The sequence below is a fragment of the Mustela erminea genome, chromosome 17 (assembly GCF_009829155.1).
Source record: "Mustela erminea isolate mMusErm1 chromosome 17, mMusErm1.Pri, whole genome shotgun sequence".
NCBI classification, from domain to species: domain Eukaryota; kingdom Metazoa; phylum Chordata; class Mammalia; order Carnivora; family Mustelidae; genus Mustela; species Mustela erminea.
In genome coordinates this window covers 7,397,193-7,414,030 of record NC_045630.1, presented here as the reverse complement: position 1 = coordinate 7,414,030, position 16,838 = coordinate 7,397,193, and positions in this window count along the sequence as shown.

Below are 16,838 nucleotides of genomic sequence, written 5' to 3'. Positions count from 1 at the left end.
GTCCAGACAGATCCTCTTGCTTCGCCTCGAGCAATAAATACTCTTCCGGAATGAATCCATGTCCCCGGACTGACTCTGACCTTGACGAGAGGTGGTTGGCCCTGGACAGCCACCTAACCGCCGGTTCCCGGGGCTGGTGCTCCTGCTCTCAGCCTTACCTGTTTCCGTGCCTGCCTTTGAATCCAGCATCTAAGATCATCATCATGCTGGGCGGTACCCGGGTGAGCTGCTGGGGTCTGTTCCATGTCCAAGACTGTTCCCAGTATGGCTTCCCTCCTGCGTCAGCCTCTGGCTGCCTGGTTTGTGGTGGGCAGTGCTCGGTGTCCTGCTGCTGTCTCACCTACCAGCCAAAAACTCACAGGTGGCATCGAACCAGCCCAGCTATTTTTATGCTTGTGGCCCCTGTGGATAAGGATTTCCGAAAGTGCACGGTGGCCACAGCTTGTCTCTGCCCCCTGACATCTGGGGACTCAGCTGGGAGACCCCAAATTAGGAGTGAGTTGAGCAGCTGGGCGCTGGGATCATGCAGAGGCTTCTTCAGTCTCTCATCGGACCCCTGGGCCCAAATGACTCCAGGCTGGGCTCCACTGAGCCTGGAGGGGCTCCACGGGGCCTCTCTCAGTGTGGGTTCCCGGACGGCCATATTCGGAAGGAGCAGTGAGGGGCACGTGATCCAGGGAACCAAGACTGCGGCTGACTTGTCCCTAGGTGATGAATCTCTATTGATTTGGGGCGGGATTTTTTTTCCTTTATTTTCTTCACATCTACTCAGATGCATAAGATTAACTGGCAATGGCTCCTTTGATAAATTATGACTTTTCTGTTATGGTATTCATCATTTCCTATTGATTTTTACGAGTTCACAAAGTTGAATAATTCACTCTTTGTACGCCATGAGTATTAAAATAACCACCCAGTTCTTTTCGACCTTGTTTATGGCAGACTTTATCACATAGCCGCTTTTTATCCTTAGGCTGTCTTCTCCTTGTGCATTCTGAGGTTGCTTTCTCAACAGAAACTTCCTCCTGCTCCGCGATTAGAAACAATGTATACCTATCCCGCCTTTACTTCCAGCAGCAATGATTTCACTTTGTTTAAGTTGAAGTACTGGAGCCAGCTGGAATTTATTTTGTAACAGAAGAATGTATGCAGGTTCTATTCGTCCCAAATGCCCAACCAAGTGTCACATGCGGTTTTAATAAATTATCTACCTATGGACTTTGAATTTGCTCTGATTATGGGTTTGTGTCTTATTACCATAACAACAACAACAAATGCTTAAGAATAGTGGACTGTGACTCTCCTCTTCTGGATTCCCTGTGGCTCCCAGTAATGCTGAGCACATCTGGCTAATTCATGTTTGGTGATAAATTCAAGAACCTGCATTGTCAGCTTCGGAGGGAGATACCAGAATTACGGGACTGTGCCATTGGTTGTTTCCGCGGTGATCAGGTCAGGGAGGAAACCGTTAGGGTTTTGCTGCCTGTTTAAAGTCATTGGCCACCTCTCCCCACTCCCATAAAACCAAAGGAGGGCAGGTAAGAATGCGCTCGCTTCTGGCTCAGCTAACGTAGGAGCTAAAGCTGATCACACTGCCTTGAGCGCCTAGACCAGAGACCATCAGACTGCCGCCTCCAGCCATCAGACAGGGGCCTATCTGCGTAAATAAAGGAATTCTGGAATGAATGCAGCCTCACCATTTCTCTGCCATAGTCTCTGGCTGTTTCTGGGCAATAATGGCAGAGTTGAGAATTTGTGATGAAGACCATATAACCTGCAAAGCCTAAAATGTTTACTATTAGACCCTTTACAGAAAAAGTTTGCTGACCCTCTAGTCAGGTTTATGGTAATAATTTTCTCATCAAGAGATCCCAGGCGGGGATGTCTGGGTGGCTCAGTCAGTTAAGCGTCTGCCTTTGGCTCAGGTCATGATCCCAGGGTTCTGGGATCAAGTTCCGCATCGCGCTCCCTGCTCCTTGGGGAGCCTGGCTCTCCCTCTGCTGTACCTCCCCCCTGCCTTGTGCTGTCAAATAAATAAATAAAATCTTAAAAAAGAGAAAGAGAGACCCCCCCTGGGATAAATCATATAAGAAAGAAGTTTCTTTTCATTGTTGTTGTTTGGTCCTACCTGAGCTGGGAAGGGCAGCATTTCCCAGGCTGCTGGGCTCAGTCCCTGACTGAATGGAGACCCATAGATCCACAGGCACTCCTAATCGCGGCTCATACTCGCCAAGTCTCCTCTGGGCTCACTCACCCTTCTTTCATTTGCTTCTGCAACATGGATGGGAGATTTCTAGGTGTGAATTGTTTCCCTCCAGGAACAAAAGAAGCCAGTTCACACCATTTTCCCAGCAAAACTCTTCCAAGTTAGGGGACCTCAGCTGCTTCCACAAGACTAGATTCCAGATTCAGGGCAGGACTTCCCAGCCTGGGCACAACTGACATTTGGGGAAGTAATTCTCCGTGGTGGAGGCTGCTGTGGTATCCTAGGGCACTAGCTGCACCCCAGCCTCTCTTTACGGATGCCAGTAGCACCGTCCCCTCACCCCAGTGGTGACACCGAAAAGTCTCCAGGCATTGCCAGATGTCCTCTGGGGGGTGAAATTGCTCCGTGCTCAAAACCACAACTCAAGCCTGCTCTAGACCTGTACACACACGGGTCAGCCTCACCTAGGAGCTGGTTCAAAATGCAGAAGTTCAGGGCTGTCTCCAGAACTACTGATGGGAATCGACAATTTATCAAGATCACTCAGGTGATTCGTAGGCTGGAAAGTGCAGACATCATGCTCCATCCACTCCCCTGCCCCTTCTGTAAGCCCACAACTCGGCCCAGCACCGTATTAAGAGACAACGTGGTATCCTGCGACGAGCCAGAACTTTGTCATCAGACAAACCCAGGTTCAAAAGAAGAGTCTTCCCCATGGGTCTCGGGGAGTATTTATGTCCTCATCTGGGGAAAAAAATCTCTTGTTTTTGCTTTACAACATGAAGACCTTCTGAGCAGATTGTTGTTGAAAGATCAGCAAACATTTCGTACCAAAGTTTTCAGATCACTTATGTAAGTTTCCCACAAGTGATGAGATCAAAGGCAGCGAGGTCCGCACTAACAGAGCCACACCAGGAGCGGCTTCCTCTACCCTACAAAGCCCAACTAGTTCGGAACCCAGGGGACTCCGCGGGCGTTTACGTCGGAGCCGCCAGTCACCACCAGGTGGCGCCAACACCACTTCGTTAGATTTGGCCAAGCCCTTCGCTGTCAATCAACCTAAACGCCCCAATTTTAAAGTTCCTAATGGGGTAACCGAAACTTCTGAAGGCTAGCTCTAGCCCAAGAGGAAATCAGACATAAATACTGGGGAAAAACAGAACATTAAAGGTCTCTCCTTGACATGAATGCAAGTTGGACCACAGGAAAAAACTGCCCAGACCTTGGAGCTACAAAACTCCAGAAAGGAAAGCTGGTCCTCCGGACTCCTCGTGTTGCCATGGCAACCAGAGTCCTCCTAATGGCACAAATGGCCCAGATGGCAGCGTGGGAGAGCGAGGACCAGAGACCACCATGCGGGAAAGGAAGTCAAGAGACGGATAAGAACAGCAGATTTGTAGTAGCAGAGATAAAACACGTCCCAAGTGTTATTTTACCTTTGTTTGATGCCTTTTATCAGAAGAATAAGTATTATTCCTCCCTAAGCACCTAGTTCAGAGAGCTCGGCCACTGGTATGATCTCAGACCCTGAGCTACGGTATTAGAGCGACTTTTCACGGAGACTGGATATAACACTTCCAAATCAACAGCACAGACCCCTGGGTCAGCAGGAAACAAGAGTCTGAGTGGGAGGACGGTCTCTGGGCAAGTAGCTCCCTTAAACTGATTCAATTTCCATGACACCTTGGAAGAAGGGGTGCTCCGCGTGGGGAATACAGGGTTTTCAGCCACTGAAAATGACCAACCCCGTTCATAAAACAAAATGGACAGTGTCTTGTGAATTTAAGTGTTGTGGTTCCCTCTAGGCACAATACCCTTTTGGAAACAACCCCTCACTTTGTCCCCCGAAGACGCCACCTTTTCTCCTCGTTCTGTGTCCCTGTCACTCCCTGCCCGACATTTCATATACCGGCTCACCCTTTCTTGCTTGTGTCCTATTTTTTATTATTTTTTAAACATTTCAGTGTCATTGCTCATGGTCTTTCATGCCTAGAGAGTCCCCTCTCTCGAAGGATGAACTCTTCCAACTCATCCTGCAAGATTCAAGGCAGCTTTGTGACTGGATTCTGTGCTCTCTCCAGTTTATCAATGACTTATCTGGGAGCTCCACTGACCCTCGATCTCATAGTCAATATATACAAGACCTTGAAAGATACTTATGACTGTTGTTCCCATTTTAAGGATGAAGACGCTGAGCTTAAGAAAAGTCAAGTCAAGTTCTAAAGGCTTGGAACCAATAAACCTCTAGATCAAACTCACATCTGTATCCTCCTGTGTTCTCAACATTGCATGGGACATACTTACATAGAAAGAAAAGTGACTTGTCGTTTATCCGAAATTTAGCTATGTATCCTGTGTTTTTATTTCTTACGTCTGGCAACCCCATGTGTGCCTCTAATATGGGCCAGGATTAACTTTGTCCCTTGGGACTCTCCTTTTGCATGGTGAGTTTTCAACAAATGGATCTACACAGAGCTTCTGGGTCTCAAACTTTCCATAGGGAGTTCTCCAATTTGAGTCACTGGAAAATGACAACTTAATCTTTAAAACCAAAGTCAACTGGCCTTTACTACCCCAGTGGCTAGTCCCCCTTCCTGCACACACATTTCTACATACCTTTAGTATTGCTTCTTCCACCATATCTTAATTATTGTGAGTAGTACCCTGCCTGGGAAAATCAGCATGAACTAAGACTGCATGTGAGAATTAACAAATAACATGCATGAATGAACAAGCCATTATGAAGACAATGAATGTATTCTCAAATTCTTTGTATTTACTCTTTCAAATAGATTCCTGTTCATCTGCGGATAACAGGGGGGTCGTTAAAATACAGAAACATGAGTGAAGACACCGCGTGAATAACAGACCTGGATTTTGGTGCCCAAAGTACCTTCAGAGAAATGACTAACGAAAACCAGATACTGAAATCACGAAATCAGATCAAATAAAGGGAAAAGTAATGAATGACTGCAGTGGTTTTGGGGATTGAACTGTACCTGCTCAGATTTTCTCAGGCAGTTCTAAAGACCTTTCAAAAAAAAAAGTGATTTTTTTGGGGTTGAAACCTGAAGAAATTACCCAGGTGGGTGTGGTGTGGGGAGAAAGGTAGCTCTCTGTGTGGGGGTGGGGGTGGAGGTAGGAGCAGGAAAGAGACTATTTTATTTACTCTAAAGAACTTGCCCTAAAGACTTTTATTTATTCTAACAGGTCTAAGGATGACCTGATTCACAGTTACCTGAGCGATTTGTGTTTCAGGACTCCTTTATTCTTTAGGACAAATTATACTAAAATGGCTTTTTAAATTAGATTTGGAAATCCTAAATCCCTTCTATAAGAGAAGCCAAATCTTAGAAAGTAGGGCTTTGGCACATTGTGAAGACATTCTGCGAGGAGCCCTTTAGTGATTCTTCGCCTTTTCCAGGGGAGCCTGACTTCAGAGTGTGGTATAGACATTTGTCTTTGGCTGCAGTCACGTAGCCGGTCACATAGGACAGAAAGTTCTCTCTTTCCAGCTATAGGTCTCAGGGGCCCTTAAAAGTCCTGATTCAAGGTGGACCATTCCTTCCTAAATGACTTCACCATAGTTAAATCTACCCTCAACTTCAATGCCCCCAGGTCAGCTGCGGACATGCCTGAGTCTGGATGCCCCCAGCCTCTTCTGAGTCACTGAGATTGCAGGACCAGCCCAGCATTCAGAACCGCAGAGAAGCCCCAGCTGGCCGGGGCTGGGCCCCTACCGCGAGTAGGTCATTTGTTGCCACTAGGAGCCATGGAAACTGGAGGGACCGAATGATCTCGAATATAATTTGGGAGAATTGCTCGTGTCTCGGGAGCATTTTAAGTATTTTTTGTCATCTTACTTGACTCCCAGACAACCTAACGTAGTTTAACTCCGTTTCAGCCAGTGTGGCACCCTTGGTGTTCTGGGTCGCTGTAGGCATTCGACAGAGAGCTAGAAATCACTCAGGTAACCGCCAGTCAAGTCATCCTTAGACCTGCTAGAATAAACAAACGTCAACCAAGCACGTTCGAAGATCTCACTGGCATTTTTAAATGATTCACAAATCAGGCAACAGCCCATCCAGCAGGTGGAGGGGAGCTCCGCCAAGCCGTAGGAAAGAAAAGGTTTTTAAAGGCAGAGAGAGGGCATCTGGGTGGCTCAGTTAAGCGTCTGCCTTTGGCTCAGGTCAGGATCCCAGGGTCCTGGGATTGAGTCCCGCAGGCTCCCTCTTTCTGCGGCTCCTGCTACTAGGGGAAAAAAGCATTTGGGAGCTATAGTCATAAAGGTACATAGCAGGTGTGCACTTAGAAAGCAGGGAGTGTGGACTCTGAGAAACAGAGGGTTTTATAGGAAGGGGGAGGGGGGATGGGTGAGCCTGGTGGTGGGGATCACGGAGGGCACAGATTGCACGGAGCACTGGGTGTGGTGCATAAACAATGAATCTTGGAACACTGCACCAAAAACTAATGATGTATTTTATGGGAACTAATGTAACACAGTAAAAAAATTAAAAATAAAAATAAATTAAAAAAAAAAAAAAGCAAGGCGTGAGGTTATCCCTGACCACAGGGAGGGAGGCACTTGGCCTATTTGGGTTGGTTGGTTTGTTTCCAGTCTTATTGAGATACAATTGACATATAACCTTGCCTTAGTTTAAGGCGCACAACGTCATGATTTGATGTCTGTATGTATTGCAAAATGCTCACCATGATAAATTTCGTCACCATCCACCACCTCACATTCTTTCTCGTGATGAGAGCTTCTGAGATCTTCTCTCCTAGCAAATTACTTCCACATCTGCGGTTCGGTATTGCTAACTACAGTCACCGTGTATCCATGGCAACCTCAGGACTCAAGTATCTGGTAACTGAAAGTTTGTACCTTTTGACCCCCTTTGCCCATATTGCCTGCCCCCCAGTGTCCCACCTTTGGCAACCAACAGGGCTGACATAGTTGCTTACGTTAAAGCTTAATTTGCTTCTGGCTTCATTGTTACAATAATAATGTAAAATCTAAATGTTAAAAAGGAACAGGGCCCAAATGGAGTCACTCTGGTTAAGATCCAGCAAGACTTAATAGCTAATCTAACAGCGGTGTCACCCTCCCCAGGAGGGGAATGTGAGACCAATCAGCCTGGATTTTTGTGGTCAGCAATGGTGATTACCAGCGGGCCCTCTGAGTGGCCATTGTGGTGGCCGAGACTCCCTGCCTCGTGCAGAGTCTGCTTTTAGGCAATAGGCTTGAGCCGTGGAAACCGGAGCAAGGCCAAAGTGTCCCCAGCGCCCACCGAGCTGACACAAACAAGCTCCCAAGTGACCCACTTCAAAATAGCCACAACCCTACCTGGCCAGTCACAATCAGGCACAGTTCCTGGGATTATCAAAAAAGGGAAAATTCGGTACCTTCCCATACTTCCTTATTCTGCCTGTAAGTACAGCCCCTCACCACCGCCTCCTCAAGGACCCTCTCTCCTCTCCTGTCCTGCCTGCCCTCCCTTGTGGTGCACTTGATTCACTCCGATCTCTTTTGTTCGGGCTTGGCTGAATTCTTTCCCTGGCCCCACCTCCAGCCTCCACCCGATCAGGCTGCTCCTGACCCGCCCCGTATGACGTGCCTCCTCTGTCCTCCGGCACCCACGCCTCTGCAGGAGGCTGGCAGGGCTGTGGGATGCTTGGGAACCTGCACGTCCAAATTTAAGGTGTCTTGCTCTTGGATTCACAAACTTTTCAAAATCCTAGGAGTAATCGAAAATTTAAAGTGTTGGGGTGCCTGGGTGGCTCAGTCGTTAAACATCTGCCTTTGGCTCAGGTCATGATCCTGGGGTCCTGGGATTGAGCCCCATGTTGAGCTCCTTGTTCAGTGGGGAGTCTGCTCAAGGATTCTCTCTTCCTCTGCCCCTCCCCCTGCTCGTGCTCTCTCTTTAATAAATACATAAAATCTTTTTTTTTTAAGTGTAAAAAGTTGTGTTTACATAGGTTTCTCCCACTGGGCCATGCTTTCTTTATGGGCAAAAGCATTATTTTATATCCCTAGAGCCTAATACCATCTGGCATTCAGGAGATGTGACCCTCATTTTTAAAACACTGCCGTGAACCCTAGTTACACATACTAGAGGATCTCCCAGGCGATCTGTTGCTGCAGAAACCTTTTGAAACCTCGGAGTGTTATACAAGGTCCTCAGAGATCTAATGCCTAGTCTCACTGCCTGGGACTCCACTTCTTATGCCAGAAGCTACAGACAGATTTGATTTACATCTTGTAGCCTGTCCTCACCGGTGGCCAGTGCCCTGGGTACACAGTGTGTTTCAGTGAACGTGGCTTCTGCTCATGGCTTTCACTAGAAGCAGAGTATAGTTGAGTCCTAGCTCAAGCCAAACACTCCCCAGACCTCCGTATTCCTCTCTTCTTTAGTCTTCTTCCACAGTCACTCTGATTTAGCCCAGGACAATCAAGCTCTCTGCCCTGTATTTGCCCTACAGAGGCTTACCTGGCAACACTTCCAACAGTGAAAGCAGACATTTTGGGGGCTGGGAAGACCAGATTTTTTTGGATATGGGACTGGCTGGGCCTTTGGGAACTTTTCTAAATCCCAGTGCTATTTTTAGCCTCTGTTGGAGACATAAACCAATTGACCTGCATGGCACACAGACGGGCTCTGCACAGCGGGTCTGGGACGACCACTTGCACTCTGTGTTACGAGCCTGTTTGGGTCACAGCTGACAGCTGCCACATTACTCCAAACGTGGCTGGTTTCACACCGTTTTGCCTTGAGCGGGGCTCAACAAACTTTTCTCCAAAGGGTCAGAGAGTAAATACTTTAGGCTTTACTCTCTGCCACAGTTCTGCCATCGTCGTGTAAAAGCAGCCAGAGACAATGTGTAATGGAATGGGCGCGGCTGTGTGCCAATAAAACTTTATTGATGGACACCAAAATTTGACTTTAAGACCTTTTCCCCCTATCTAGAACTGTCATTCTTCCTTAGATTTGACCCATCCCACTGCCCACCCCCCCACACCCGTTTGAAAATGTAAAAACCATGTTTAGGCTGCAAGCTTGTCACACGCAGGTGCGCGCTGGATGTGACCCACGGGCCACTGTTCGCTGAGTCTGAACTGGGTTAGAGACCCTGTTGCAGCATTAATCAGACACCTTGGGGGTCTTATTAAATAAGACTTTAAGGTCTCACCTGTGTTTCTGAGTCAGCAAACCTGGGGAGGAGCCTGAACATGCCTCACAGGTTCCCAGGCGATCTGTTGCTGCAGGTCTGACAACCACACAGTTTTGAAACCTCGGGAAGAACTGGAGGATGGCCGCGGTCTCATCGTATCCAGCCCTGCCGACGGTCACTGTTGTAGGAGTCACTGACATCCTGAATCAGCAGTGACTGTGGCCCAGAACGTCCGGGCTGACGTCCATCAGAGGTGTCTTGGGGCAAGAAGGAGGCAAGATGCAAAAGATTCACACCCGGGCCAGGCAGCAGGCAGAGAGCACAGTAAGACGCCAACTCTAGGAGAGCCCAAGGCACCCAACAGTGCTAAAGAGGCCTCCTAAGCCTGGTGTAGGGGCACTTGGGTGGCTCAGTTGGTTAAGCGTCTGACTGTTGGTTTTAGCTCGGGTCATGATCTCAGGGTCAGGAGATCAAGCCCTGTGTTGGGCTCTGTGCTGAGTATGAAGCCTGCTTAAGATTCTCTCTCTTCTACTGCACCACTATCCCCACCCCCATTCATGCAAGCTTTCTCTCCCTCTCTCAATTTCTCTCTTAAACAAACAAACAAACAAAAACAAAAAACCACTGCCATGTGGGCTTGGGTCTTGGGTACTGGCTTCCAGGAGCCCCAGCCCGAGTGATTCCAGAGGGTATAGGGTTGCGGCTGAACTCCCTTCAATCTCTGCAGAAACTCTCTCCACCAGTGACAAGAGAAACAAGAACTGTGAAACAGAATCCAAGTGGCTCTGCGGGGTTGTTTTTAAATAGTGTTTGATGTATGTTTTACTTTGTGGTTGTTTTCTGTCACCAAATGCTTTCGTGCTGGTCTGGGATCCAGGGAGCTGGGAATCCTAGGGCAGCCATATGCATGTGTGACCTGCCCAGTCCCTCTGTCATTTAGAGTCAATTACTATGGTAAGGGAGAAAAAACTTCCCTCTACTCTTTTTGGTTCAGTCCCTGTGGGCCTGCAAATTAAGCTAATGAAGGACATGCTAACAAGAGAAAAGACATGCAAATAGATTCATCTATTTATTTCAGAGACAGAAAGAGAAAGAAAGAGAGAAAGACCATGGGGGAGGGCCAGAGGGAGAGAATCTCAGACTCCCACTGAGCATGGAGCCCAGGGCAGGCTCCATCTCCCAACCCAGAGATCATGACCTGAGCCGCAACCAAGAGTCGGACGCTTCACTGACTGAGCCACGCAGGCGCCCCCAGCTCCAGATAATTCTCACACCAAATGACATACTTGGGGTGCCACCCCGGGACCTCCCTCTCGACCGCCATCGCCGGTTTGGGAGCCTGCCCGCTGGAAGGTGAGCACTGTTGCCCCTACTCGCTCTGTGACTTTAGCAAAGTTACTTAAAAATTCTCCAAGTCTCAGAACCCTCGTCTGTAAAAAATGCAGATCAAAATAGCTGCCTCACAGACTTCACGGTGATTTAATGAGCTAATGTGTAGAACGAACTTAAAGTTAAAAGAATCCCTGACAACGATGAAGCCCTGACTAAGCTTTAGCGACTGCGCTCAAGCAGTTGGCCCAGGGGTTCCGCGCACTTGGCTGCCTCACGGGGCTGTTACCAACGAAGGCTCTACTTTCTGTCAGTCTTTTTTAAAAAAGATTTTATTTATTTATTTGACAGACAGAGATCACAAGTAGGCAGAGAGGCAGGCAGAGAGAGAGGGGGAAGCAGGCTCCCCACTGAGCAAGAGAGCCCGATGTGGGGCTCGATCCCAGAACCCTGGGATCATGACCTGAGCTGAAGGCAGCGGCTTAACCCACTGAGCCACCCAGGCACCCCTACTTTCTATCAGTTTTTGGAAATTCCATCCTGCCCCCCTACAGAGCCAGGCTGTAAAACTCAGTGGAAAGGACTTCAGACTCTGACAGGAGCTTGAAGGATCTTTAAAAGGCACTAGTCTGGTCAGGCCGCTCGGCCAGCTGACATTCCTGCTGCTCTGACGTAAAAGCTCCGCCCATGATGTGGGCTACAAGGCGTAGCCCTGACGTGGCCGGTGGAGGGTGGTGGAACATGTCGCCATTGGGCATAATGGTGCTTATAATGGATCAGCCACTTAGGCATACCGGTGGTTGTGAATCGTAGGCAGGTATGAAGCGGCTTCCTCAGAACTCTCTGTATCTGCCTAAGGACAGATCTTCCAAAAGGGAAGAATTGTCTTAAGTCCCCTCCCTAGGACTTTCTTCAGCCTGAGAGAATAAACTCTAGTCAGAGCTGAGGAGACCAGAAGTCCTCACCACGCCCAGATAAGCTGAGTCACAGTCACACCCCCCATCCTTTCTTCTGAGGGACCTCTCCCCTTCCCTAAAAATCATTTACTTTCCGCTAAGAAGCCTACATCCCTCTCTCTTTTCCCTATTAAGATGGTTTTGAAGTCTGAACCCTAAGCTACCTCAGGGAATCTGCTCATTCTTTCCCCTGGGTATCTCGCATGTATACACGAGGTACACATGTTGTAGAGGGAAGAAGTTCTCCTTCTTCCCTTCTAAGCTCTCCGACTAGTCTAGTAATTAAATTGACATAAGACAGATCAACAGGAGAAAAACAAAATTCAATTTTAGTACCTATGTAAAAGAGCCCCATAAAAATAAAGGACTTTTCAAAGAAGTGACCTGGGCCGGAAGCTTTTATATCTTTCAGAAAAAGAAAATAAATTTGCAAAGAATTGACAAGGTTGGGCTTGGGGTAGAAAATTGAAGAAATTTTTTTTTTGTTTCTGTTTTTGTTGTTTTGGTTTTGTTTTTTAATGGCCTTCTCAGCCCTAAATTCCTGTCTCTGGTGCTAAGGGTGTCTTCTACCCTCCTGGTGCAGGGGGTTAACTTTCCTGCGTTCAGGGCAACGAGGGAAGGTCAGAGTGTCTTTTCACACCAGCTGATTCTCTTTAAATTAACTTTAAATCAAAATAAACAACATGCAGTGTGGCATTTTGCGGATAACATATTCTGAACTCCTACACTGTTACTAAAGTTTTTGTTCTTCTCGTGTTAACGTCTTTTATCACAGGGCGCTCAGTCAAGAACTCGGAAGAATGCAGGGAAAGCCATTCTACCCACATCTGTCTCCATCTGTCCACTTGTTCAGGCTGGTGCTATCCTGTCGCCTGTTTTGTTCATTACATGTTGTTCATTCTTCCTAACCTCTCCTCTTTCTTTGCCCTGCCTCTCCTACAGCTTTCTGTCACCATGGGGGTCAATTCCCATTTGTGAGTCATGTGTTTCATGTGTGTCTAAATTTAACCAGTGCATGGACTGGATATTCATCAACCCTGATTACCCACATGTGGCACAGTTCCTAGCATCCTACAGACACTCGGCGAAATATGTGTGGAATAAATAGAAAATGATCAGTGGCCACGGAAGTCATCAGAGAATGTTCCATGATGTAGAACCTGTTGGAGTCACTTCGTTGGTGAGAAGGCATTGGCAAGCTACATTTACTAACAGTTGCTACTGTTCACTGAATGCCCACCATCCATCCAACAAGCATGGACTGAGCACCAGCCAACAGGAGAAAAGCTCCAGGCTTGGCACTGGGCTACAGCAGTGGACACAACAGTCAGGGGCCTGGGTGGCTCAGTCAGTTAAGTGTCCGACTCTTGATTTTGGCTCAGGTCATGATCTCAGGGTCAAGAGACTGAGCCCCGGGTAGGGCTCTGCACTCAGTAGGGAGTCTGTTAAGATTTTCTCTCTCCCTCTCCCTGTCCCTTCCCCTCACACATTCTCTCTCAAAAACAAACAAAAAAAGAGCCAGGAAACCCTGCCCATGAAAGCAATGACTTTGTTGTGGCTTTGTATTTTGATAGAGTTCAAAGGTATAACTAATTGCAAAAATAATACAGTACGCTTTATCAAGATTAGCCAATGGATTTCATTTTACCCATTTTTGAGAGATTTTTTTTTTAATGTTACACTTCATTAAATAAAGAAATTTTGGTAAAGGAGAATTTGGGAATTCAAACAAGTGTGCAGTACTTGGCACCACGGCCATCTGCCATGGAATGTTTTATTTCTTTTTGTCCTCCTCATGAGTCACTGCGCTGACCATAAAATGGACGACTGCACACTCCGCGTGGTGCTGAAGGAATGAGTTAATAATGGTCAAGTGCGTTCTAATAACCTCTGATGAAAGACATCATGCAAAAGTAAAATTCACTTATTTCTTTTTCCCTCTTACAGCTAACAGCTGTGACCGACTTTATGTTTGTGACAAGGATTAGCTTACATTTTCCCTGGCCTGGTTTCCATTTCCCTCACCGTGGGATCTTGCCCTCATCTCCCGCGTCCCCCAGCCGCCTGTTGTCATGGCAGCGTGAGAGATTTCTAAGTTGTGTTTTCCTTTGTGAGGACTTTTTGTGCGTTCCTCCTCCCTGCAGCGAGATGTTCTCAGCTGACTGACAGCTCAGATGCCCTTTGGTTAATACTCACAGGAAACTCTTCAGCTGCCTTTCGCCTAACACTGTAGCTAACCCAGGACCCACGATGCCACGGGACGCCCGGGGCTTCTGTCCTCGCTGGGCTCGGTGGACGTGGACGCCCCTGGAGTTGCGCAGTCCACTCCCCTGCAGTCTGTACGCACACCCTCCCCTCATCCACGACCCTCCCAGGTCCTCTCAAACAATTCACATTCACCTATTTAGGGTTTTAAAATCTTTCCGTGTGTATGGCCAACTATTTCTCAGGTATTTCTAAACCCTGAGAAGCTGAGCAAACTGCTCCCCCACTGCAGAAGTGTCAGCTGCATCCTGCTTTGAGAAGGCTCTGGGCTTCTTGGTGAGAGACATAATTACGACTGGTCATTTATTCCCCGGGTCAGGGGCGCAGAAGGCGCACCGTGGGTAACCGCAGGGTCTCTCACTAAGAGGTGACAGAAAGGGGTGGTTTGGGCCCCCGCAGCCTCGCTTCTGAGCGCGACGAGCCGCGCACATGGGATCCAAGATGGCGCCGGCGCCCCCTCAGCGGGTTCTCCCGCATGAACAGCCGCACCAGCCCGCCGGCGGGGCCAGTCAGAAACCTGGATGTCCTCCTCCACCTTCGATTTTCCTCTTTTCCCAGCCCCACCTCAAGTCTGTCAACAAGTCCTACTGATTTTTTCCTACAAAATACATCTCAGTTTCCTCGCTTCCTCTGCCCATCCCCGGGGCAGGCCGCCCCCTCTCCGGGGCTTCGGCCGCCACAGCTTCGCCGCTGCTCCGCCGTCCGTCCGTTATCAACACAACTGAAGACTGACCTTAGGTGACCTTAATAGCCAAACTTGCTCCCGGACTCGGAGCCCTGCGCTTCAGTGTCTCCCAGCACCCGTCGGTCCTGCCTCTCCAGACAGCCCCCGGCTCCCGGCCTGTGTCATCAGTGAAACTGGGGTCACAGGCCCGGCTGTCTGTCAGTCACCCACAAATCCCCTTCCGGCAGGAAGATGCTTCTCAGCCCCAGCTTACTAAGTAACCTGTGTCGGTCCATGATGCCACGTCTCCAGATGGTCTCAGAAGAACCGAAATCCAGGTTTTAACAGAAATCACTCCACACAAAAACACTGGCACAGAATTCTAATTTGTTCTAAATACCCGTGTAGGCCCCAAATACCTTTGTGTAGAAACGCTGCCTACCACTATGGACTAGTGGTCAACCTAGACTATGCCAAACTCTTTCCCGTGAGTGGTTGCGCACTCGTCATTCCAGGCGTATCTGGAATTCTCCTCCTGTGGCTCATGGCAAGTCCCCTTCCTTTGCCTTCTACCTCAGAGCTGCTCAGGGTGCGGTCCACAGACTGTGTTCAGCTGTGCCGTGAAGCTGGGAGAACCAACACGTAGTTTGCAAACTGTTCATGACAGTTTTCCACCAAGAAAAGTACAAAAATGGACTTTAACATTTATAAGAGTAATTTCCTGTCTGTTGAATATAATCATTTGGGGCTTGAATTTAGTGTCAGAGTCAGAAAACATTTTCTGTGAAAGATCAGAGAGCAAACACTTTAGACCTGTGGGTCATACAGTCCCTGTCCTAACAGCTCAACTCTTCCATTGTGGCATGAAGACACATGAAAGCACACCCAAGGGGCACCCGGAGGGCTCAGTCAGTTAAGCGCTGGACTCTTGACTTCAGTTCAGGGCATGAGCTCAGGGTTGTGAGATCCAGCCCCGTGTTGGGCTCTGTGCTGGGCGTGGAGTCTGCGTATGATTCTCTCTCCCTCTGCCCCTCCCTGCTCACTCTTTAAGAAAGAAAAAAGGAGGGAGGGAGGAAAAGAAAGAAAAGAAAAGAAAAAAGAAATGAAAAGAAGAAAGATTACCCAAAAGCATGTGTGAAATTGTACATAAATGATTGAAAGTTCCACAGAACTTTTTTATGAAAATGTGCATTTCACATACTTTTTACATATCATGAAATACTACCTGCTTTTTAATTCCCACAACTACTCTATGAAATACTATCACCCCCCCCCCATTTTATCAGTGAACAGAAGTGGAAACAAAAGTTTAAATACTTTGCCCAAGGTCATACAGGAAATTGTGTGAGTAGAAGTAGAGGCCCAAGCCACCTGGTAGCTGCCCCTTTCCTAAGAACTGCTCTCTGTTTGGAAGCCAAAACAAGTTCCTTTTACAGATCCGTAATGGAGTCTCCAGGTCAAAGTGTCAATATTACAGTAAATGAGATGGAGACAGAAGACTCTCATCCTTCTTGCCCTGGAAAGGCATTGTACAGAACTATTACATTGCCATAAATTTCTAAAACACAGGAAAGTAACCCCATTTTGTTAGGCCAGGCCTTCCGGTAATAGGTAAAAGAAAACAAACCCACACAGTTTATAGAATTTTTTTAACCAAGGAAATGCAATCAAATCCAGGGAAAGTCCATTTAGGAATGTGATCTCTCCAGATAATCCCATCAGCCCTTTGTAATTTCCTTAACTATTTATAAATTCTATCAAGTTTTACAATATTTTTCTGATTTTGCACTGTAGTTTATTTTTTTCCAGTTCCCATAAAACAATCCATTCTCTCAGAAAATACTGTACACTCTTTGAGATCAGAGATACTTGATGTATAATCGAGAAGGGGCAGACAAAATTAACACCACTGGGCAGCGTGTCTGTCCAGGTAGGTGCTGATGGAGCAATACTGTGGGAGCTCGGGATGCCACAGGCTGCTCCATGGGGCCTGGAAGGGTCAGGACACCCTGTCCCTGAGCTGGTCCTCAGCTTCATGACCCTCTCCTCTACCTGTCTGTGCCACCCCTCATGGACAGCTACCTGTCATTGACAATTCCTTGTCACTACACTCAGAGAAGACCGTCGAGAAACCCCAATAATAACAAACACTTTTTAAAAGAAGGACCATCAAACAACCAATATGATCAGCATATCCTCTCCCTGGAAACTAATTCAAGCAAGAAGCCAGGTTATAATCAGACGG